The sequence below is a fragment of the Amia ocellicauda genome, chromosome 14 (assembly GCF_036373705.1).
Source record: "Amia ocellicauda isolate fAmiCal2 chromosome 14, fAmiCal2.hap1, whole genome shotgun sequence".
Taxonomy (NCBI): domain Eukaryota; kingdom Metazoa; phylum Chordata; class Actinopteri; order Amiiformes; family Amiidae; genus Amia; species Amia ocellicauda.
Window position 1 is genome coordinate 2481722 of NC_089863.1, and position 19882 is coordinate 2501603.

The 19882-nt window shown below is 47.1% G+C and overlaps 35 non-coding genes across 35 annotated transcripts; 23 read left to right on the forward strand and 12 right to left on the reverse strand.

Moving 5' to 3' along the window:
• The first annotated feature begins 69 nt into the window (after window positions 1-69).
• On the forward strand, window positions 70-142 carry trnaf-gaa (transfer RNA phenylalanine (anticodon GAA)). The gene has a single exon. It is a non-coding gene; the product is annotated as a tRNA-Phe (tRNA).
• Window positions 143-426: 284 nt separating this feature from the next.
• On the forward strand, window positions 427-503 carry trnar-ccu (transfer RNA arginine (anticodon CCU)). Its single transcript has one exon. It is a non-coding gene; the product is annotated as a tRNA-Arg (tRNA).
• A 144-nt stretch (window positions 504-647) lies between these two features.
• trnaa-cgc (transfer RNA alanine (anticodon CGC)) lies at window positions 648-719 on the reverse strand. Its single transcript has one exon. It is a non-coding gene; the product is annotated as a tRNA-Ala (tRNA).
• A 980-nt stretch (window positions 720-1699) lies between these two features.
• Window positions 1700-1772, forward strand: trnaf-gaa (transfer RNA phenylalanine (anticodon GAA)). The gene has a single exon. It is a non-coding gene; the product is annotated as a tRNA-Phe (tRNA).
• Window positions 1773-2055: 283 nt separating this feature from the next.
• On the forward strand, window positions 2056-2128 carry trnar-ccu (transfer RNA arginine (anticodon CCU)). Its single transcript has one exon. It is a non-coding gene; the product is annotated as a tRNA-Arg (tRNA).
• Window positions 2129-2277: 149 nt separating this feature from the next.
• Window positions 2278-2349, reverse strand: trnaa-ugc (transfer RNA alanine (anticodon UGC)). Its single transcript has one exon. It is a non-coding gene; the product is annotated as a tRNA-Ala (tRNA).
• A 980-nt stretch (window positions 2350-3329) lies between these two features.
• trnaf-gaa (transfer RNA phenylalanine (anticodon GAA)) lies at window positions 3330-3402 on the forward strand. The gene has a single exon. It is a non-coding gene; the product is annotated as a tRNA-Phe (tRNA).
• Window positions 3403-3690: 288 nt separating this feature from the next.
• On the forward strand, window positions 3691-3763 carry trnar-ccu (transfer RNA arginine (anticodon CCU)). Its single transcript has one exon. It is a non-coding gene; the product is annotated as a tRNA-Arg (tRNA).
• Window positions 3764-3912: 149 nt separating this feature from the next.
• trnaa-ugc (transfer RNA alanine (anticodon UGC)) lies at window positions 3913-3984 on the reverse strand. The gene has a single exon. It is a non-coding gene; the product is annotated as a tRNA-Ala (tRNA).
• A 980-nt stretch (window positions 3985-4964) lies between these two features.
• On the forward strand, window positions 4965-5037 carry trnaf-gaa (transfer RNA phenylalanine (anticodon GAA)). The gene has a single exon. It is a non-coding gene; the product is annotated as a tRNA-Phe (tRNA).
• Window positions 5038-5321: 284 nt separating this feature from the next.
• On the forward strand, window positions 5322-5394 carry trnar-ccu (transfer RNA arginine (anticodon CCU)). The gene has a single exon. It is a non-coding gene; the product is annotated as a tRNA-Arg (tRNA).
• A 150-nt stretch (window positions 5395-5544) lies between these two features.
• On the reverse strand, window positions 5545-5616 carry trnaa-cgc (transfer RNA alanine (anticodon CGC)). Its single transcript has one exon. It is a non-coding gene; the product is annotated as a tRNA-Ala (tRNA).
• Window positions 5617-6704: 1088 nt separating this feature from the next.
• trnaf-gaa (transfer RNA phenylalanine (anticodon GAA)) lies at window positions 6705-6777 on the forward strand. The gene has a single exon. It is a non-coding gene; the product is annotated as a tRNA-Phe (tRNA).
• A 284-nt stretch (window positions 6778-7061) lies between these two features.
• trnar-ccu (transfer RNA arginine (anticodon CCU)) lies at window positions 7062-7138 on the forward strand. The gene has a single exon. It is a non-coding gene; the product is annotated as a tRNA-Arg (tRNA).
• A 144-nt stretch (window positions 7139-7282) lies between these two features.
• Window positions 7283-7354, reverse strand: trnaa-cgc (transfer RNA alanine (anticodon CGC)). Its single transcript has one exon. It is a non-coding gene; the product is annotated as a tRNA-Ala (tRNA).
• A 980-nt stretch (window positions 7355-8334) lies between these two features.
• On the forward strand, window positions 8335-8407 carry trnaf-gaa (transfer RNA phenylalanine (anticodon GAA)). Its single transcript has one exon. It is a non-coding gene; the product is annotated as a tRNA-Phe (tRNA).
• A 275-nt stretch (window positions 8408-8682) lies between these two features.
• Window positions 8683-8755, forward strand: trnar-ccu (transfer RNA arginine (anticodon CCU)). Its single transcript has one exon. It is a non-coding gene; the product is annotated as a tRNA-Arg (tRNA).
• Window positions 8756-8904: 149 nt separating this feature from the next.
• Window positions 8905-8976, reverse strand: trnaa-ugc (transfer RNA alanine (anticodon UGC)). The gene has a single exon. It is a non-coding gene; the product is annotated as a tRNA-Ala (tRNA).
• A 1088-nt stretch (window positions 8977-10064) lies between these two features.
• trnaf-gaa (transfer RNA phenylalanine (anticodon GAA)) lies at window positions 10065-10137 on the forward strand. The gene has a single exon. It is a non-coding gene; the product is annotated as a tRNA-Phe (tRNA).
• Window positions 10138-10420: 283 nt separating this feature from the next.
• trnar-ccu (transfer RNA arginine (anticodon CCU)) lies at window positions 10421-10493 on the forward strand. The gene has a single exon. It is a non-coding gene; the product is annotated as a tRNA-Arg (tRNA).
• Window positions 10494-10643: 150 nt separating this feature from the next.
• On the reverse strand, window positions 10644-10715 carry trnaa-ugc (transfer RNA alanine (anticodon UGC)). The gene has a single exon. It is a non-coding gene; the product is annotated as a tRNA-Ala (tRNA).
• Window positions 10716-11587: 872 nt separating this feature from the next.
• trnaf-gaa (transfer RNA phenylalanine (anticodon GAA)) lies at window positions 11588-11660 on the forward strand. Its single transcript has one exon. It is a non-coding gene; the product is annotated as a tRNA-Phe (tRNA).
• Window positions 11661-11944: 284 nt separating this feature from the next.
• Window positions 11945-12021, forward strand: trnar-ccu (transfer RNA arginine (anticodon CCU)). The gene has a single exon. It is a non-coding gene; the product is annotated as a tRNA-Arg (tRNA).
• Window positions 12022-12165: 144 nt separating this feature from the next.
• On the reverse strand, window positions 12166-12237 carry trnaa-cgc (transfer RNA alanine (anticodon CGC)). Its single transcript has one exon. It is a non-coding gene; the product is annotated as a tRNA-Ala (tRNA).
• Window positions 12238-13217: 980 nt separating this feature from the next.
• On the forward strand, window positions 13218-13290 carry trnaf-gaa (transfer RNA phenylalanine (anticodon GAA)). The gene has a single exon. It is a non-coding gene; the product is annotated as a tRNA-Phe (tRNA).
• A 285-nt stretch (window positions 13291-13575) lies between these two features.
• Window positions 13576-13648, forward strand: trnar-ccu (transfer RNA arginine (anticodon CCU)). Its single transcript has one exon. It is a non-coding gene; the product is annotated as a tRNA-Arg (tRNA).
• Window positions 13649-13798: 150 nt separating this feature from the next.
• On the reverse strand, window positions 13799-13870 carry trnaa-cgc (transfer RNA alanine (anticodon CGC)). The gene has a single exon. It is a non-coding gene; the product is annotated as a tRNA-Ala (tRNA).
• Window positions 13871-15174: 1304 nt separating this feature from the next.
• Window positions 15175-15247, forward strand: trnaf-gaa (transfer RNA phenylalanine (anticodon GAA)). The gene has a single exon. It is a non-coding gene; the product is annotated as a tRNA-Phe (tRNA).
• Window positions 15248-15535: 288 nt separating this feature from the next.
• On the forward strand, window positions 15536-15608 carry trnar-ccu (transfer RNA arginine (anticodon CCU)). Its single transcript has one exon. It is a non-coding gene; the product is annotated as a tRNA-Arg (tRNA).
• Window positions 15609-15757: 149 nt separating this feature from the next.
• trnaa-ugc (transfer RNA alanine (anticodon UGC)) lies at window positions 15758-15829 on the reverse strand. The gene has a single exon. It is a non-coding gene; the product is annotated as a tRNA-Ala (tRNA).
• Window positions 15830-16701: 872 nt separating this feature from the next.
• On the forward strand, window positions 16702-16774 carry trnaf-gaa (transfer RNA phenylalanine (anticodon GAA)). The gene has a single exon. It is a non-coding gene; the product is annotated as a tRNA-Phe (tRNA).
• Window positions 16775-17266: 492 nt separating this feature from the next.
• trnaa-ugc (transfer RNA alanine (anticodon UGC)) lies at window positions 17267-17338 on the reverse strand. Its single transcript has one exon. It is a non-coding gene; the product is annotated as a tRNA-Ala (tRNA).
• A 1088-nt stretch (window positions 17339-18426) lies between these two features.
• trnaf-gaa (transfer RNA phenylalanine (anticodon GAA)) lies at window positions 18427-18499 on the forward strand. The gene has a single exon. It is a non-coding gene; the product is annotated as a tRNA-Phe (tRNA).
• Window positions 18500-18782: 283 nt separating this feature from the next.
• On the forward strand, window positions 18783-18855 carry trnar-ccu (transfer RNA arginine (anticodon CCU)). The gene has a single exon. It is a non-coding gene; the product is annotated as a tRNA-Arg (tRNA).
• A 150-nt stretch (window positions 18856-19005) lies between these two features.
• Window positions 19006-19077, reverse strand: trnaa-cgc (transfer RNA alanine (anticodon CGC)). The gene has a single exon. It is a non-coding gene; the product is annotated as a tRNA-Ala (tRNA).
• Between the last annotated feature and the right edge of the window lie 805 nt (window positions 19078-19882).

Genomic DNA, 19882 nt, shown 5'->3' on the forward strand with positions numbered 1-19882 from the left:
GTGTTTAAATGGAGTCAATCCCGACGTAATCGAAAACAGTGGATATCACAATGGATGTGGTTGTATTTGGCCGAAATAGCTCAGTTGGGAGAGCGTTAGACTGAAGATCTAAAGGTCCCTGGATCAATCCCGGGTTTCGGCATTTCACGAGGAGTATGTTCAGAAAGCACAAAGAGCCCATGTACTGCACACGTGTGCGTTTCTATTTTGCAGCTAGAGTGCACTGTGCTCCGATTCAAAGGTAATTGATTCAAAGCCCTTTTGCAAATACAACTCTAGGCGAAATCAACGACAGGCTCCTTGTTCACTTTACACTGCAGGCTGTGCAATGACTCCTGCAACGGGACAATTCCTGTAACTATTCACTTCATTGCACTGTTTCGTGCTTTTTTTTTTTTTTTTCATGTTCAGAAACTACCTGACTGAGCCCCAGTGGCCTAATGGATAAGGCACTGGCCTCCTAAGCCAGGGATTGTGGGTTCGAGTCCCACCTGGGTGATGCCTGCCTTGTTTCTGAACACAATTGGTAATTCTCTGTGGGCTCTTGTCGTTTTTTCCTTCTGCTCATATCCTATTCACGAATTGCATCTGGGAAAGTTGGGAACTGCGCCGATTGAACCGGGAAACATAGACATTAAAAGATATCCTGGAGATGCCGAGGATTGATCTCGGGACCTCATACATGCGAAGCATGCGCTCTACCACTGAGCTACATCCCCACCACCTGCATGTGTTTCCTTCAACAGCAAACAAACAATGCAACACAGAAAGAAAAGAGTTGCACTGTCATTCCTTGAGTCTCAAAGCATGCTACGACGCTGTTCCTAGCGTAACCCAATGGCACACAACACCAACAAGTAAACAATGCAACACAGAACGAAAAGAGTTGCACTGTCGTTCCTTGAGTCTGAAAGCATGCTACGACGCTGTTCCTAGCGTTGCCCAACGGCACACAACACCAACAAGTAAACAATGCAACACAGAAAGAAAAGAGTTGCACTGTCGTTCCTTGAGTCTCAAAGCATGCTACGACGCTGTTCCTAGCGTTGCCCAACGGTACAATATGTGGATGACATGGGCAAGGAGAAGGAGAAAGAAGCTACAGTGCGCTGGACAATGGATGACACGTAACGCAAGCAACAGTTTCTCCCAGAAACAGCGTGTGAGCGCATCCACTGTGAATAGTGAAGGAGAAGACGACATTGCAGCGACGCACATGGGTGCGTCATTTTCACTTCTCGGGATCAAGTCATAGACCGCCTGTTGCCAAAAATCACACTGTCAGGGCCAGGTGTGATACATAGAAGTTACACGCACTAACGCCGAGCTACAGCCTCTACTATGCTGAGTGTTGCTTCGAGGGTACAGGGACTAAAGAATGACATGTTGAAGTCAATTAATCAAAGACTAAATACATGTGCATTGATGTGTTTCTTGCAACATTGATTGTCAGCTCCATGTCAGCACAGTCCTCAACTCGTGTTGTCCTTGTCGGCAGAACAGGTGTGAGTGTGTTCCTGGGTGGTAAAAGATCCCTTGGCAGAAGTGGGATCCCATCCCAAGCATCCAGTGAAGACTGCGAGCTGAAAGCAGCGCCTCAGACCACTCAGCCATCCTGACTTGTGCGGCTGTGTTTAAATGGAGTCAATCCCGACGTAATCGAAAACAGTGGATATCTCAATGGATATGGTTGTATTTGGCCGAAATAGCTCAGTTGGGAGAGCGTTAGACTGAAGATCTAAAGGTCCCTGGTTCAATCCCGGGTTTCGGCATTTCACGAGGAGTATGTTCAGAAAGCACAAAGAGCCCATGTACTGCACACGTGTGCGTTTCTATTTTGCAGCTAGAGTGCACTGTGCTCCAATTCAAAGGTAATTGATTCAAAGCCCTTTTGCAAATACAACTCTAGGCGAAATCAATGACAGGCTCCTTGTTCACTTTACACTGCAGGCTGTGCAATGACTCCTGCAACGGGACAATTCCTGTAACTATTCACTTCATTGCACTGTTTCGTGCTTTTTTTTTTTTTTTCATGTTCAGAAACTACCTGACTGAGCCCCAGTGGCCTAATGGATAAGGCACTGGCCTCCTAAGCCAGGGATTGTGGGTTCAAGTCCCATCTGGGGTGATGCCTGCCTTGTTTCTGAACACAATTGGTAATTCTCTGTGGGCTCTTGTCGTTTTTTCCTTCTGCTCATATCCTATTCACGAATTGCATCTGGGAAAGTTGGGAACTGCGCCGATTGAACCGGGAAACATAGACATTAAAAGATATCCTGGAGATGCCGAGGATTGATCTCGGGACCTCATACATGCAAAGCATGCGCTCTACCACTGAGCTACATCCCCACCACCAGCATGTGTTTCCTTCAACAGCAAACAAACAATGCAACACAGAAAGAAAAGAGTTGCACTGTCATTCCTTGAGTCTCAAAGCATGCTACGACGCTGTTCCTAGCGTAACCCAATGGCACACAACACCAACAAGTAAACAATGCAACAAAGAAAGAAAAGAGTTGCACTGTCATTCCTTGAGTCTCAAAGCATGCTACGACGCTGTTCCTAGCGTTGCCCAACGGCACACAACACCAACAAGTAAACAATGCAACACAGAACGAAAAGAGTTGCACTGTCGTTCCTTGAGTCTCAAAGCATGCTACGACGCTGTTCCTAGCGTTGCCCAACGGTACAATATGTGGATGACATGGGCAAGGAGAAGGAGAAAGAAGCTACAGTGCGCTGGACAATGGATGACACGTAACGCAAGCAACAGTTTCTCCCAGAAACAGCGTGTGAGCGCATCCACTGTGAATAGTGAAGGAGAAGACGACATTGCAGCGACGCACATGGGTGCGTCATTTTCACTTCTCGGGATCAAGTCATAGACCGCCTGTTGCCAAAAATCACACTGTCAGGGCCAGGTGTGATACATAGAAGTTACACGCACTAACGCCGAGCTACAGCCTCTACTATGCTGAGTGTTGCTTCGAGGGTACAGGGACTAAAGAATGACATGTTGAAGTCAATTAATCAAAGACTAAATACATGTGCATTGATGTGTTTCTTGCAACATTGATTGTCAGCTCCATGTCAGCACAGTCCTCAACTCGTGTTGTCCTTGTCGGCAGAACAGGTGTGAGTGTGTTCCTGGGTGGTAAAAGATCCCTTGGCAGAAGTGGGATTCCATCCCAAGCATCCAGTGAAGACTGCGAGCTGAAAGCAGCGCCTCAGACCACTCAGCCATCCTGACTTGTGCGGCTGTGTTTAAATGGAGTCAATCCCGACGTAATCGAAAACAGTGGATATCACAATGGATGTGGTTGTATTTGGCCGAAATAGCTCAGTTGGGAGAGCGTTAGACTGAAGATCTAAAGGTCCCTGGATCAATCCCGGGTTTCGGCATTTCACGAGGAGTATGTTCAGAAAGCACAATGAGCCCATGTACTGCACACGTGTGCGTTTCTATTTTGCAGCTAGAGTGCACTGTGCTCCGATTCAAAGGTAATTGATTCAAAGCCCTTTTGCAAATACAACTCTAGGCGAAATCAACGACAGGCTCCTTGTTCACTTTACACTGCAGGCTGTGCAATGACTCCTGCAACGGGACAATTCCTGTAACTATTCACTTCATTGCACTGTTTCGTGCTTTTTTTTTTTTTTTTTTTTCATGTTCAGAAACTACCTGACTGAGCCCCAGTGGCCTAATTGATAAGGCACTGGCCTCCTAAGCCAGGGATTGTGGGTTCGAGTCCCATCTGGGGTGATGCCTGCCTTGTTTCTGAACACAATTGGTAATTCTCTGTGGGCTCTTGTCGTTTTTTCCTTCTGCTCATATCCTATTCACGAATTGCATCTGGGAAAGTTGGGAACTGCGCCGATTGAACCGGGAAACATAGACATTAAAAGATATCCTGGAGATGCCGAGGATTGATCTCGGGACCTCATACATGCAAAGCATGCGCTCTACCACTGAGCTACATCCCCACCACCAGCATGTGTTTCCTTCAACAGCAAACAAACAATGCAACACAGAAAGAAAAGAGTTGCACTGTCATTCCTTGAGTCTCAAAGCATGCTACGACGCTGTTCCTAGCGTAACCCAATGGCACACAACACCAACAAGTAAACAATGCAACACAGAAAGAAAAGAGTTGCACTGTCATTCCTTGAGTCTCAAAGCATGCTACGACGCTGTTCCTAGCGTTGCCCAACGGCACACAACACCAACAAGTAAACAATGCAACACAGAAAGAAAAGAGTTGCACTGTCATTCCTTGAGTCTCAAAGCATGCTACGACGCTGTTCCTAGCGTTGCCCAACGGTACAATATGTGGATGACATGGGCAAGGAGAAGGAGAAAGAAGCTACAGTGCGCTGGACAATGGATGACACGTAACGCAAGCAACAGTTTCTCCCAGAAACAGCGTGTGAGCGCATCCACTGTGAATAGTGAAGGAGAAGACGACATTGCAGCGACGCACATGGGTGCGTCATTTTCACTTCTCGGGATCAAGTCATAGACCGCCTGTTGCCAACAATCACACTGTCAGGGCCAGGTGTGATACATAGAAGTTACACGCACTAACGCCGAGCTACAGCCTCTACTATGCTGAGTGTTGCTTCGAGGGTACAGGGACTAAAGAATGACATGTTGAAGTCAATTAATCAAAGACTAAATACATGTGCATTGATGTGTTTCTTGCAACATTGATTGTCAGCTCCATGTCAGCACAGTCCTCAACTCGTGTTGTCCTTGTCGGCAGAACAGGTGTGAGTGTGTTCCTGGGTGGTAAAAGATCCCTTGGCAGAAGTGGGATTCCATCCCAAGCATCCAGTGAAGACTGCGAGCTGAAAGCAGCGCCTCAGACCACTCAGCCATCCTGACTTGTGCGGCTGTGTTTAAATGGAGTCAATCCCGACGTAATCGAAAACAGTGGATATCACAATGGATGTGGTTGTATTTGGCCGAAATAGCTCAGTTGGGAGAGCGTTAGACTGAAGATCTAAAGGTCCCTGGATCAATCCCGGGTTTCGGCATTTCACGAGGAGTATGTTCAGAAAGCACAAAGAGCCCATGTACTGCACACGTGTGCGTTTCTATTTTGCAGCTAGAGTGCACTGTGCTCCGATTCAAAGGTAATTGATTCAAAGCCCTTTTGCAAATACAACTCTAGGCGAAATCAACGACAGGCTCCTTGTTCACTTTACACTGCAGGCTGTGCAATGACTCCTGCAACGGGACAATTCCTGTAACTATTCACTTCATTGCACTGTTTCGTGCTTTTTTTTTTTTTTTTCATGTTCAGAAACTACCTGACTGAGCCCCAGTGGCCTAATGGATAAGGCACTGGCCTCCTAAGCCAGGGATTGTGGGTTAGAGTCCCATCTGGGGTGATGCCTGCCTTGTTTCTGCACACAATTGGTAATTCTCTGTGGGCTCTTGTCGTTTTTTTCCTTCTGCTCATATCCTATTCACGAATTGCATCTGGGAAAGTTGGGAACTGCGCCGATTGAACCGGGAAACATAGACATTAAAAGATATCCTGGAGATGCCGAGGATTGATCTCGGGACCTCATACATGCGAAGCATGCGCTCTACCACTGAGCTACATCCCCACCACCAGCATGTGTTTCCTTCAACAGCAAACAAACAATGCAACACAGAAAGAAAAGAGTTGCACTGTCATTCCTTGAGTCTCAAAGCATGCTACGACGCTGTTCCTAGCGTAACCCAATGGCACACAACACCAACAAGTAAACAATGCAACACAGAATGAAAAGAGTTGCACTGTCGTTCCTTGAGTCTCAAAGCATGCTACGACGCTGTTCCTAGCGTTGCCCAACGGCACACAACACCAACAAGTAAACAATGCAACACAGAAAGAAAAGAGTTGCACTGTCGTTCCTTGAGTCTCAAAGCATGCTACGACGCTGTTCCTAGCGTTGCCCAACGGCACACAACACCAACATGTAAACAATGCAACACAGAAAGAAAAGAGTTGCACTGTCGTTCCTTGAGTCTCAAAGCATGCTACGACGCTGTTCCTAGCGTTGCCCAACGGTACAATATGTGGATGACATGGGCAAGGAGAAGGAGAAAGAAGCTACAGTGCGCTGGACAATGGATGACACGTAACGCAAGCAACAGTTTCTCCCAGAAACAGCGTGAGAGCGCATCCACTGTGAATAGTGAAGGAGAAGACGACATTGCAGCGACGCACATGGGTGCGTCATTTTCACTTCTCGGGATCAAGTCATAGACCGCCTGTTGCCAACAATCACACTGTCAGGGCCAGGTGTGATACATAGAAGTTACACGCACTAACGCCGAGCTACAGCCTCTACTATGCTGAGTGTTGCTTCGAGGGTACAGGGACTAAAGAATGACATGTTGAAGTCAATTAATCAATGACTAAATACATGTGCATTGATGTGTTTCTTGCAACATTGATTGTCAGCTCCATGTCAGCACAGTCCTCAACTCGTGTTGTCCTTGTCGGCAGAACAGGTGTGAGTGTGTTCCTGGGTGGTAAAAGATCCCTTGGCAGAAGTGGGATTCCATCCCAAGCATCCAGTGAAGACTGCGAGCTGAAAGCAGCGCCTCAGACCACTCAGCCATCCTGACTTGTGCGGCTGTGTTTAAATGGAGTCAATCCCGACGTAATCGAAAACAGTGGATATCACAATGGATGTGGTTGTATTTGGCCGAAATAGCTCAGTTGGGAGAGCGTTAGACTGAAGATCTAAAGGTCCCTGGATCAATCCCGGGTTTCGGCATTTCACGAGGAGTATGTTCAGAAAGCACAAAGAGCCCATGTACTGCACACGTGTGCGTTTCTATTTTGCAGCTAGAGTGCACTGTGCTCCGATTCAAAGGTAATTGATTCAAAGCCCTTTTGCAAATACAACTCTAGGCGAAATCAACGACAGGCTCCTTGTTCACTTTACACTGCAGGCTGTGCAATGACTCCTGCAACGGGACAATTCCTGTAACTATTCACTTCATTGCACTGTTTCGTGCTTTTTTTTTTTTTTTTCATGTTCAGAAACTACCTGACTGAGCCCCAGTGGCCTAATGGATAAGGCACTGGCCTCCTAAGCCAGGGATTGTGGGTTCGAGTCCCACCTGGGTGATGCCTGCCTTGTTTCTGAACACAATTGGTAATTCTCTGTGGGCTCTTGTCGTTTTTTCCTTCTGCTCATATCCTATTCACGAATTGCATCTGGGAAACTTGGGAACTGCGCCGATTGAACCGGGAAACATAGACATTAAAAGATATCCTGGAGATGCCGAGGATTGATCTCGGGACCTCATACATGCGAAGCATGCGCTCTACCACTGAGCTACATCCCCACCACCTGCATGTGTTTCCTTCAACAGCAAACAAACAATGCAACACAGAAAGAAAAGAGTTGCACTGTCATTCCTTGAGTCTCAAAGCATGCTACGACGCTGTTCCTAGCGTAACCCAATGGCACACAACACCAACAAGTAAACAATGCAACACAGAACGAAAAGAGTTGCACTGTCGTTCCTTGAGTCTGAAAGCATGCTACGACGCTGTTCCTAGCGTTGCCCAACGGCACACAACACCAACAAGTAAACAATGCAACACAGAAAGAAAAGAGTTGCACTGTCGTTCCTTGAGTCTCAAAGCATGCTACGACGCTGTTCCTAGCGTTGCCCAACGGTACAATATGTGGATGACATGGGCAAGGAGAAGGAGAAAGAAGCTACAGTGCGCTGGACAATGGATGACACGTAACGCAAGCAACAGTTTCTCCCAGAAACAGCGTGTGAGCGCATCCACTGTGAATAGTGAAGGAGAAGACGACATTGCAGCGACGCACATGGGTGCGTCATTTTCACTTCTCGGGATCAAGTCATAGACCGCCTGTTGCCAAAAATCACACTGTCAGGGCCAGGTGTGATACATAGAAGTTACACGCACTAACGCCGAGCTACAGCCTCTACTATGCTGAGTGTTGCTTCGAGGGTACAGGGACTAAAGAATGACATGTTGAAGTCAATTAATCAAAGACTAAATACATGTGCATTGATGTGTTTCTTGCAACATTGATTGTCAGCTCCATGTCAGCACAGTCCTCAACTCGTGTTGTCCTTGTCGGCAGAACAGGTGTGAGTGTGTTCCTGGGTGGTAAAAGATCCCTTGGCAGAAGTGGGATTCCATCCCAAGCATCCAGTGAAGACTGCGAGCTGAAAGCAGCGCCTCAGACCACTCAGCCATCCTGACTTGTGCGGCTGTGTTTAAATGGAGTCAATCCCGACGTAATCGAAAACAGTGGATATCACAATGGATGTGGTTGTATTTGGCCGAAATAGCTCAGTTGGGAGAGCGTTAGACTGAAGATCTAAAGGTCCCTGGTTCAATCCCGGGTTTCGGCATTTCACGAGGAGTATGTTCAAAGAGCCCATGTACTGCACACGTGTGCGTTTCTATTTTGCAGCTAGAGTGCACTGTGCTCCAATTCAAAGGTAATTGATTCAAAGCCCTTTTGCAAATACAACTCTAGGCGAAATCAATGACAGGCTCCTTGTTCACTTTACACTGCAGGCTGTGCAATGACTCCTGCAACGGGACAATTCCTGTAACTATTCACTTCATTGCACTGTTTCGTGCTTTTTTTTTTTTTTTTCATGTTCAGAAACTACCTGACTGAGCCCCAGTGGCCTAATGGATAAGGCACTGGCCTCCTAAGCCAGGGATTGTGGGTTCAAGTCCCATCTGGGGTGATGCCTGCCTTGTTTCTGAACACAATTGGTAATTCTCTGTGGGCTCTTGTCGTTTTTTCCTTCTGCTCATATCCTATTCACGAATTGCATCTGGGAAAGTTGGGAACTGCGCCGATTGAACCGGGAAACATAGACATTAAAAGATATCCTGGAGATGCCGAGGATTGATCTCGGGACCTCATACATGCAAAGCATGCGCTCTACCACTGAGCTACATCCCCACCACCAGCATGTGTTTCCTTCAACAGCAAACAAACAATGCAACACAGAAAGAAAAGAGTTGCACTGTCATTCCTTGAGTCTCAAAGCATGCTACGACGCTGTTCCTAGCGTAACCCAATGGCACACAACACCAACAAGTAAACAATGCAACACAGAAAGAAAAGAGTTGCACTGTCATTCCTTGAGTCTCAAAGCATGCTACGACGCTGTTCCTAGCGTTGCCCAACGGCACACAACACCAACAAGTAAACAATGCAACACAGAAAGAAAAGAGTTGCACTGTCATTCCTTGAGTCTCAAAGCATGCTACGACGCTGTTCCTAGCGTTGCCCAACGGCACACAACACCAACAAGTAAACAATGCAACACAGAAAGAAAAGAGTTGCACTGTCGTTCCTTGAGTCTCAAAGCATGCTACGACGCTGTTCCTAGCGTTGCCCAACGGTACAATATGTGGATGACATGGGCAAGGAGAAGGAGAAAGAAGCTACAGTGCGCTGGACAATGGATGACACGTAACGCAAGCAACAGTTTCTCCCAGAAACAGCGTGTGAGCGCATCCACTGTGAATAGTGAAGGAGAAGACGACATTGCAGCGACGCACATGGGTGCGTCATTTTCACTTCTCGGGATCAAGTCATAGACCGCCTGTTGCCAAAAATCACACTGTCAGGGCCAGGTGTGATACATAGAAGTTACACGCACTAACGCCGAGCTACAGCCTCTACTATGCTGAGTGTTGCTTCGAGGGTACAGGGACTAAAGAATGACATGTTGAAGTCAATTAATCAAAGACTAAATACATGTGCATTGATGTGTTTCTTGCAACATTGATTGTCAGCTCCATGTCAGCACAGTCCTCAACTCGTGTTGTCCTTGTCGGCAGAACAGGTGTGAGTGTGTTCCTGGGTGGTAAAAGATCCCTTGGCAGAAGTGGGATTCCATCCCAAGCATCCAGTGAAGACTGCGAGCTGAAAGCAGCGCCTCAGACCACTCAGCCATCCTGACTTGTGCGGCTGTGTTTAAATGGAGTCAATCCCGACGTAATCGAAAACAGTGGATATCACAATGGATGTGGTTGTATTTGGCCGAAATAGCTCAGTTGGGAGAGCGTTAGACTGAAGATCTAAAGGTCCCTGGTTCAATCCCGGGTTTCGGCATTTCACGAGGAGTATGTTCAGAAAGCACAAAGAGCCCATGTACTGCACACGTGTGCGTTTCTATTTTGCAGCTAGAGTGCACTGTGCTCCGATTCAAAGGTAATTGATTCAAAGCCCTTTTGCAAATACAACTCTAGGCGAAATCAACGACAGGCTCCTTGTTCACTTTACACTGCAGGCTGTGCAATGACTCCTGCAACGGGACAATTCCTGTAACTATTCACTTCATTGCACTGTTTCGTGCTTTTTTTTTTTTTTTCATGTTCAGAAACTACCTGACTGAGCCCCAGTGGCCTAATGGATAAGGCACTGGCCTCCTAAGCCAGGGATTGTGGGTTCGAGTCCCATCTGGGGTGATGCCTGCCTTGTTTCTGCACACAATTGGTAATTCTCTGTGGGCTCTTGTCGTTTTTTTCCTTCTGCTCATATCCTATTCACGAATTGCATCTGGGAAAGTTGGGAATTGAGCCGATTGAACCGGGAAACATAGACATTAAAAGATATCCTGGAGATGCCGAGGATTGATCTCGGGACCTCATACATGCAAAGCATGCGCTCTACCACTGAGCTACATCCCCACCACCAGCATGTGTTTCCTTCAACAGCAAACAAACAATCCAACAGAGAAAGAAAAGAGTTGCACTGTCGTTCCTTGAGTCTCAAAGCATGCTACGACGCTGTTCCTAGCGTTGCCCAACGGCACACAACACCAACAAGTAAACAATGCAACACAGAACGAAAAGAGTTGCACTGTCGTTCCTTGAGTCTCAAAGCATGCTACGACGCTGTTCCTAGCGTTGCCCAACGGTACAATATGTGGATGACATGGGCAAGGAGAAGGAGAAAGAAGCTACTGTGCGCTGGACAATGGATGACACGTAACGCAAGGAACAGTTTCTCCCAGAAACAGCGTGTGAGAGCATCCACTGTGAATAGTGAAGGAGAAGACGACATTGCAGCGACGCACATGGGTGCGTCATTTTCACTTCTCGGGATCAAGTCATAGACCGCCTGTTGCCAACAATCACACTGTCAGGGCCAGGTGTGATACATAGAAGTTACACGCACTAACGCCGAGCTACAGCCTCTACTATGCTGAGTGTTGCTTCGAGGGTACAGGGACTAAAGAATGACATGTTGAAGTCAATTAATCAAAGACTAAATACATGTGCATTGATGTGTTTCTTGCAACATTGATTGTCAGCTCCATGTCAGCACAGTCCTCAACTCGTGTTGTCCTTGTCGGCAGAACAGGTGTGAGTGTGTTCCTGGGTGGTAAAAGATCCCTTGGCAGAAGTGGGATTCCATCCCAAGCATCCAGTGAAGACTGCGAGCTGAAAGCAGCGCCTCAGACCACTCAGCCATCCTGACTTGTGCGGCTGTGTTTAAATGGAGTCAATCCCGACGTAATCGAAAACAGTGGATATCACAATGGATGTGGTTGTATTTGGCCGAAATAGCTCAGTTGGGAGAGCGTTAGACTGAAGATCTAAAGGTCCCTGGATCAATCCCGGGTTTCGGCATTTCACGAGGAGTATGTTCAGAAAGCACAAAGAGCCCATGTACTGCACACGTGTGCGTTTCTATTTTGCAGCTAGAGTGCACTGTGCTCCGATTCAAAGGTAATTGATTCAAAGCCCTTTTGCAAATACAACTCTAGGCGAAATCAACGACAGGCTCCTTGTTCACTTTACACTGCAGGCTGTGCAATGACTCCTGCAACGGGACAATTCCTGTAACTATTCACTTCATTGCACTGTTTCGTGCTTTTTTTTTTTTTTTTCATGTTCAGAAACTACCTGACTGAGCCCCAGTGGCCTAATGGATAAGGCACTGGCCTCCTAAGCCAGGGATTGTGGGTTCGAGTCCCACCTGGGTGATGCCTGCCTTGTTTCTGAACACAATTGGTAATTCTCTGTGGGCTCTTGTCGTTTTTTCCTTCTGCTCATATCCTATTCACGAATTGCATCTGGGAAACTTGGGAACTGCGCCGATTGAACCGGGAAACATAGACATTAAAAGATATCCTGGAGATGCCGAGGATTGATCTCGGGACCTCATACATGCGAAGCATGCGCTCTACCACTGAGCTACATCCCCACCACCTGCATGTGTTTCCTTCAACAGCAAACAAACAATGCAACACAGAAAGAAAAGAGTTGCACTGTCATTCCTTGAGTCTCAAAGCATGCTACGACGCTGTTCCTAGCGTAACCCAATGGCACACAACACCAACAAGTAAACAATGCAACACAGAACGAAAAGAGTTGCACTGTCGTTCCTTGAGTCTGAAAGCATGCTACGACGCTGTTCCTAGCGTTGCCCAACGGCACACAACACCAACAAGTAAACAATGCAACACAGAAAGAAAAGAGTTGCACTGTCGTTCCTTGAGTCTCAAAGCATGCTACGACGCTGTTCCTAGCGTTGCCCAACGGTACAATATGTGGATGACATGGGCAAGGAGAAGGAGAAAGAAGCTACAGTGCGCTGGACAATGGATGACACGTAACGCAAGCAACAGTTTCTCCCAGAAACAGCGTGTGAGCGCATCCACTGTGAATAGTGAAGGAGAAGACGACATTGCAGCGACGCACATGGGTGCGTCATTTTCACTTCTCGGGATCAAGTCATAGACCGCCTGTTGCCAAAAATCACACTGTCAGGGCCAGGTGTGATACATAGAAGTTACACGCACTAACGCCGAGCTACAGCCTCTACTATGCTGAGTGTTGCTTCGAGGGTACAGGGACTAAAGAATGACATGTTGAAGTCAATTAATCAAAGACTAAATACATGTGCATTGATGTGTTTCTTGCAACATTGATTGTCAGCTCCATGTCAGCACAGTCCTCAACTCGTGTTGTCCTTGTCGGCAGAACAGGTGTGAGTGTGTTCCTGGGTGGTAAAAGATCCCTTGGCAGAAGTGGGATTCCATCCCAAGCATCCAGTGAAGACTGCGAGCTGAAAGCAGCGCCTCAGACCACTCAGCCATCCTGACTTGTGCGGCTGTGTTTAAATGGAGTCAATCCCGACGTAATCGAAAACAGTGGATATCTCAATGGATGTGGTTGTATTTGGCCGAAATAGCTCAGTTGGGAGAGCGTTAGACTGAAGATCTAAAGGTCCCTGGTTCAATCCCGGGTTTCGGCATTTCACGAGGAGTATGTTCAGAAAGCACAAAGAGCCCATGTACTGCACACGTGTGCGTTTCTATTTTGCAGCTAGAGTGCACTGTGCTCCGATTCAAAGGTAATTGATTCAAAGCCCTTTTGCAAATACAACTCTAGGCGAAATCAACGACAGGCTCCTTGTTCACTTTACACTGCAGGCTGTGCAATGACTCCTGCAACGGGACAATTCCTGTAACTATTCACTTCATTGCACTGTTTCGTGCTTTTTTTTTTTTTTTTTCATGTTCAGAAACTACCTGACTGAGCCCCAGTGGCCTAATGGATAAGGCACTGGCCTCCTAAGCCAGGGATTGTGGGTTCGAGTCCCATCTGGGGTGATGCCTGCCTTGTTTCTGCACACAATTGGTAATTCTCTGTGGGCTCTTGTCGTTTTTTTCCTTCTGCTCATATCCTATTCACGAATTGCATCTGGGAAAGTTGGGAACTGCGCCGATTGAACCGGGAAACATAGACATTAAAAGATATCCTGGAGATGCCGAGGATTGATCTCGGGACCTCATACATGCGAAGCATGCGCTCTACCACTGAGCTACATCCCCACCACCAGCATGTGTTTCCTTCAACAGCAAACAAACAATGCAACACAGAAAGAAAAGAGTTGCACTGTCATTCCTTGAGTCTCAAAGCATGCTACGACGCTGTTCCTAGCGTAACCCAATGGCACACAACACCAACAAGTAAACAATGCAACACAGAACGAAAAGAGTTGCACTGTCGTTCCTTGAGTCTCAAAGCATGCTACGACGCTGTTCCTAGCGTTGCCCAACGGCACACAACACCAACAAGTAAACAATGCAACACAGAAAGAAAAGAGTTGCACTGTCGTTCCTTGAGTCTCAAAGCATGCTACGACGCTGTTCCTAGCGTTGCCCAACGGCACACAACACCAACATGTAAACAATGCAACACAGAAAGAAAAGAGTTGCACTGTCGTTCCTTGAGTCTCAAAGCATGCTACGACGCTGTTCCTAGCGTTGCCCAACGGCACACAACACCAACAAGTAAACAATGCAACACAGAAAGAAAAGAGTTGCACTGTCGTTCCTTGAGTCTCAAAGCATGCTACGACGCTGTTCCTAGCGTTGCCCAACGGCACACAACACCAACAAGTAAACAATGCAACACAGAAAGAAAAGAGTTGCACTGTCGTTCCTTGAGTCTCAAAGCATGCTACGACGCTGTTCCTAGCGTTGCCCAACGGTACAATATGTGGATGACATGGGCAAGGAGAAGGAGAAAGAAGCTACTGTGCGCTGGACAATGGATGACACGTAACGCAAGGAACAGTTTCTCCCAGAAACAGCGTGTGAGAGCATCCACTGTGAATAGTGAAGGAGAAGACGACATTGCAGCGACGCACATGGGTGCGTCATTTTCACTTCTCGGGATCAAGTCATAGACCGCCTGTTGCCAACAATCACACTGTCAGGGCCAGGTGTGATACATAGAAGTTACACGCACTAACGCCGAGCTACAGCCTCTACTATGCTGAGTGTTGCTTCGAGGGTACAGGGACTAAAGAATGACATGTTGAAGTCAATTAATCAAAGACTAAATACATGTGCATTGATGTGTTTCTTGCAACATTGATTGTCAGCTCCATGTCAGCACAGTCCTCAACTCGTGTTGTCCTTGTCGGCAGAACAGGTGTGAGTGTGTTCCTGGGTGGTAAAAGATCCCTTGGCAGAAGTGGGATTCCATCCCAAGCATCCAGTGAAGACTGCGAGCTGAAAGCAGCGCCTCAGACCACTCAGCCATCCTGACTTGTGCGGCTGTGTTTAAATGGAGTCAATCCCGACGTAATCGAAAACAGTGGATATCACAATGGATGTGGTTGTATTTGGCCGAAATAGCTCAGTTGGGAGAGCGTTAGACTGAAGATCTAAAGGTCCCTGGATCAATCCCGGGTTTCGGCATTTCACGAGGAGTATGTTCAGAAAGCACAAAGAGCCCATGTACTGCACACGTGTGCGTTTCTATTTTGCAGCTAGAGTGCACTGTGCTCCGATTCAAAGGTAATTGATTCAAAGCCCTTTTGCAAATACAACTCTAGGCGAAATCAACGACAGGCTCCTTGTTCACTTTACACTGCAGGCTGTGCAATGACTCCTGCAACGGGACAATTCCTGTAACTATTCACTTCATTGCACTGTTTCGTGCATTTTTTTTTTTTTTTTTTTCATGTTCAGAAACTACCTGACTGAGCCCCAGTGGCCTAATGGATAAGGCACTGGCCTCCTAAGCCAGGGATTGTGGGTTCGAGTCCCATCTGGGGTGATGCCTGCCTTGTTTCTGAACACAATTGGTAATTCTCTGTGGGCTCTTGTCGTTTTTTCCTTCTGCTCATATCCTATTCACGAATTGCATCTGGGAAACTTGGGAATTGAGCCGATTGAACCGGGAAACATAGACATTAAAAGATATCCTGGAGATGCCGAGGATTGATGTCGGGACCTCATACATGCAAAGCATGCGCTCTACCACTGAGCTACATCCCCACCACCTGCATGTGTTTCCTTCAACAGCAAACAAACAATGCAACACAGAAAGAAAAGAGTTGCACTGTCATTCCTTGAGTCTCAAAGCATGCTACGACGCTGTTCCTAGCGTTGCCCAACGGCACACAACACCAACAAGTAAACAATGCAACACAGAAAGAAAAGAGTTGCACTGTCGTTCCTTGAGTCTCAAAGCATGCTACGACGCTGTTCCTAGCGTTGCCCAACGGTACAATATGTGGATGACATGGGCAAGGAGAAGGAGAAAGAAGCTACAGTGCGCTGGACAATGGATGACACGTAACGCAAGCAACAGTTTCTCCCAGAAACAGCGTGTGAGCGCATCCACTGTGAATAGTGAAGGAGAAGACGACATTGCAGCGACGCACATGGGTGCGTCATTTTCACTTCTCGGGATCAAGTCATAGACCGCCTGTTGCCAAAAATCACACTGTCAGGGCCAGGTGTGATACATAGAAGTTACACGCACTAACGCCGAGCTACAGCCTCTACTATGCTGAGTGTTGCTTCGAGGGTACAGGGACTAAAGAATGACATGTTGAAGTCAATTAATCAAAGACTAAATACATGTGCATTGATGTGTTTCTTGCAACATTGATTGTCAGCTCCATGTCAGCACAGTCCTCAACTCGTGTTGTCCTTGTCGGCAGAACAGGTGTGAGTGTGTTCCTGGGTGGTAAAAGATCCCTTGGCAGAAGTGGGATTCCATCCCAAGCATCCAGTGAAGACTGCGAGCTGAAAGCAGCGCCTCAGACCACTCAGCCATCCTGACTTGTGCGGCTGTGTTTAAATGGAGTCAATCCCGACGTAATCGAAAACAGTGGATATCACAATGGATGTGGTTGTATTTGGCCGAAATAGCTCAGTTGGGAGAGCGTTAGACTGAAGATCTAAAGGTCCCTGGTTCAATCCCGGGTTTCGGCATTTCACGAGGAGTATGTTCAGAAAGCACAAAGAGCCCATGTACTGCACACGTGTGCGTTTCTATTTTGCAGCTACAGTGCACTGTGCTCCGATTCAAAGGTAATTGATTCAAAGCCCTTTTGCAAATACAACTCTAGGCGAAATCAACGACAGGCTCCTTGTTCACTTTACACTGCAGGCTGTGCAATGACTCCTGCAACGGGACAATTCCTGTAACTATTCACTTCATTGCACTGTTTCGTGCTTTTTTTTTTTTTTTCATGTTCAGAAACTACCTGACTGAGCCCCAGTGGCCTAATGGATAAGGCACTGGCCTTTAAGGGTTCGAGTCCCATCTGGGGTGATGCCTGCCTTGTTTCTGAACACAATTGGTAATTCTCTGTGGGCTCTTGTCGTTTTTTCCTTCTGCTCATATCCTATTCACGAATTGCATCTGGGAAAGTTGGGAACTGCGCCGATTGAACCGGGAAACATAGACATTAAAAGATATCCTGGAGATGCCGAGGATTGATCTCGGGACCTCATACATGCAAAGCATGCGCTCTACCACTGAGCTACATCCCCACCACCTGCATGTGTTTCCTTCAACAGCAAACAAACAATGCAACACAGAAAGAAAAGAGTTGCACTGTCATTCCTTGAGTCTCAAAGCATGCTACGACGCTGTTCCTAGCGTAACCCAATGGCACACAACACCAACAAGTAAACAATGCAACACAGAAAGAAAAGAGTTGCACTGTCATTCCTTGAGTCTCAAAGCATGCTACGACGCTGTTCCTAGCGTTGCCCAACGGCACACAACACCAACAAGTAAACAATGCAACACAGAAAGAAAAGAGTTGCACTGTCGTTCCTTGAGTCTCAAAGCATGCTACGACGCTGTTCCTAGCGTTGCCCAACGGCACACAACACCAACAAGTAAACAATGCAACACAGAAAGAAAAGAGTTGCACTGTCGTTCCTTGAGTCTCAAAGCATGCTACGACGCTGTTCCTAGCGTTGCCCAACGGTACAATATGTGGATGACATGGGCAAGGAGAAGGAGAAAGAAGCTACAGTGCGCTGGACAATGGATGACACGTAACGCAAGCAACAGTTTCTCCCAGAAACAGCGTGAGAGCGCATCCACTGTGAATAGTGAAGGAGAAGACGACATTGCAGCGACGCACATGGGTGCGTCATTTTCACTTCTCGGGATCAAGTCATAGACCGCCTGTTGCCAAAAATCACACTGTCAGGGCCAGGTGTGATACATAGAAGTTACACGCACTAACGCCGAGCTACAGCCTCTACTATGCTGAGTGTTGCTTCGAGGGTACAGGGACTAAAGAATGACATGTTGAAGTCAATTAATCAAAGACTAAATACATGTGCATTGATGTGTTTCTTGCAACATTGATTGTCAGCTCCATGTCAGCACAGTCCTCAACTCGTGTTGTCCTTGTCGGCAGAACAGGTGTGAGTGTGTTCCTGGGTGGTAAAAGATCCCTTGGCAGAAGTGGGATTCCATCCCAAGCATCCAGTGAAGACTGCGAGCTGAAAGCAGCGCCTCAGACCACTCAGCCATCCTGACTTGTGCGGCTGTGTTTAAATGGAGTCAATCCCGACGTAATCGAAAACAGTGGATATCACAATGGATGTGGTTGTATTTGGCCGAAATAGCTCAGTTGGGAGAGCGTTAGACTGAAGATCTAAAGGTCCCTGGTTCAATCCCGGGTTTCGGCATTTCACGACGAGTATGTTCAGAAAGCACAAATAGCCCATGTACTGCACACGTGTGCGTTTCTATTTTGCAGCTAGAGTGCACTGTGCTCCGATTCAAAGGTAATTGATTCAAAGCCCTTTTGCAAATACAACTCTAGGCGAAATCAACGACAGGCTCCTTGTTCACTTTACACTGCAGGCTGTGCAATGACTCCTGCAACGGGACAATTCCTGTAACTATTCACTTCATTGCACTGTTTCGTGCTTTTTTTTTTTTTTTCATGTTCAGAAACTACCTGACTGAGCCCCAGTGGCCTAATGGATAAGGCACTGGCCTCCTAAGCCAGGGATTGTGGGTTAGAGTCCCATCTGGGGTGATGCCTGCCTTGTTTCTGCACACAATTGGTAATTCTCTGTGGGCTCTTGTCGTTTTTTTCCTTCTGCTCATATCCTATTCACGAATTGCATCTGGGAAAGTTGGGAACTGCGCCGATTGAACCGGGAAACATAGACATTAAAAGATATCCTGGAGATGCCGAGGATTGATCTCGGGACCTCATACATGCGAAGCATGCGCTCTACCACTGAGCTACATCCCCACCACCAGCATGTGTTTCCTTCAACAGCAAACAAACAATGCAACACAGAAAGAAAAGAGTTGCACTGTCATTCCTTGAGTCTCAAAGCATGCTACGACGCTGTTCCTAGCGTAACCCAATGGCACACAACACCAACAAGTAAACAATGCAACACAGAACGAAAAGAGTTGCACTGTCGTTCCTTGAGTCTCAAAGCATGCTACGACGCTGTTCCTAGCGTTGCCCAACGGCACACAACACCAACAAGTAAACAATGCAACACAGAAAGAAAAGAGTTGCACTGTCGTTCCTTGAGTCTCAAAGCATGCTACGACGCTGTTCCTAGCGTTGCCCAACGGCACACAACACCAACAAGTAAACAATGCAACACAGAAAGAAAAGAGTTGCACTGTCGTTCCTTGAGTCTCAAAGCATGCTACGACGCTGTTCCTAGCGTTGGCCAACGGTACAATATGTGGATGACATGGGCAAGGAGAAGGAGAAAGAAGCTACAGTGCGCTGGACAATGGATGACACGTAACGCAAGCAACAGTTTCTCCCAGAAACAGCGTGAGAGCGCATCCACTGTGAATAGTGAAGGAGAAGACGACATTGCAGCGACGCACATGGGTGCGTCATTTTCACTTCTCGGGATCAAGTCATAGACCGCCTGTTGCCAAAAATCACACTGTCAGGGCCAGGTGTGATACATAGAAGTTACACGCACTAACGCCGAGCTACAGCCTCTACTATGCTGAGTGTTGCTTCGAGGGTACAGGGACTAAAGAATGACATGTTGAAGTCAATTAATCAAAGACTAAATACA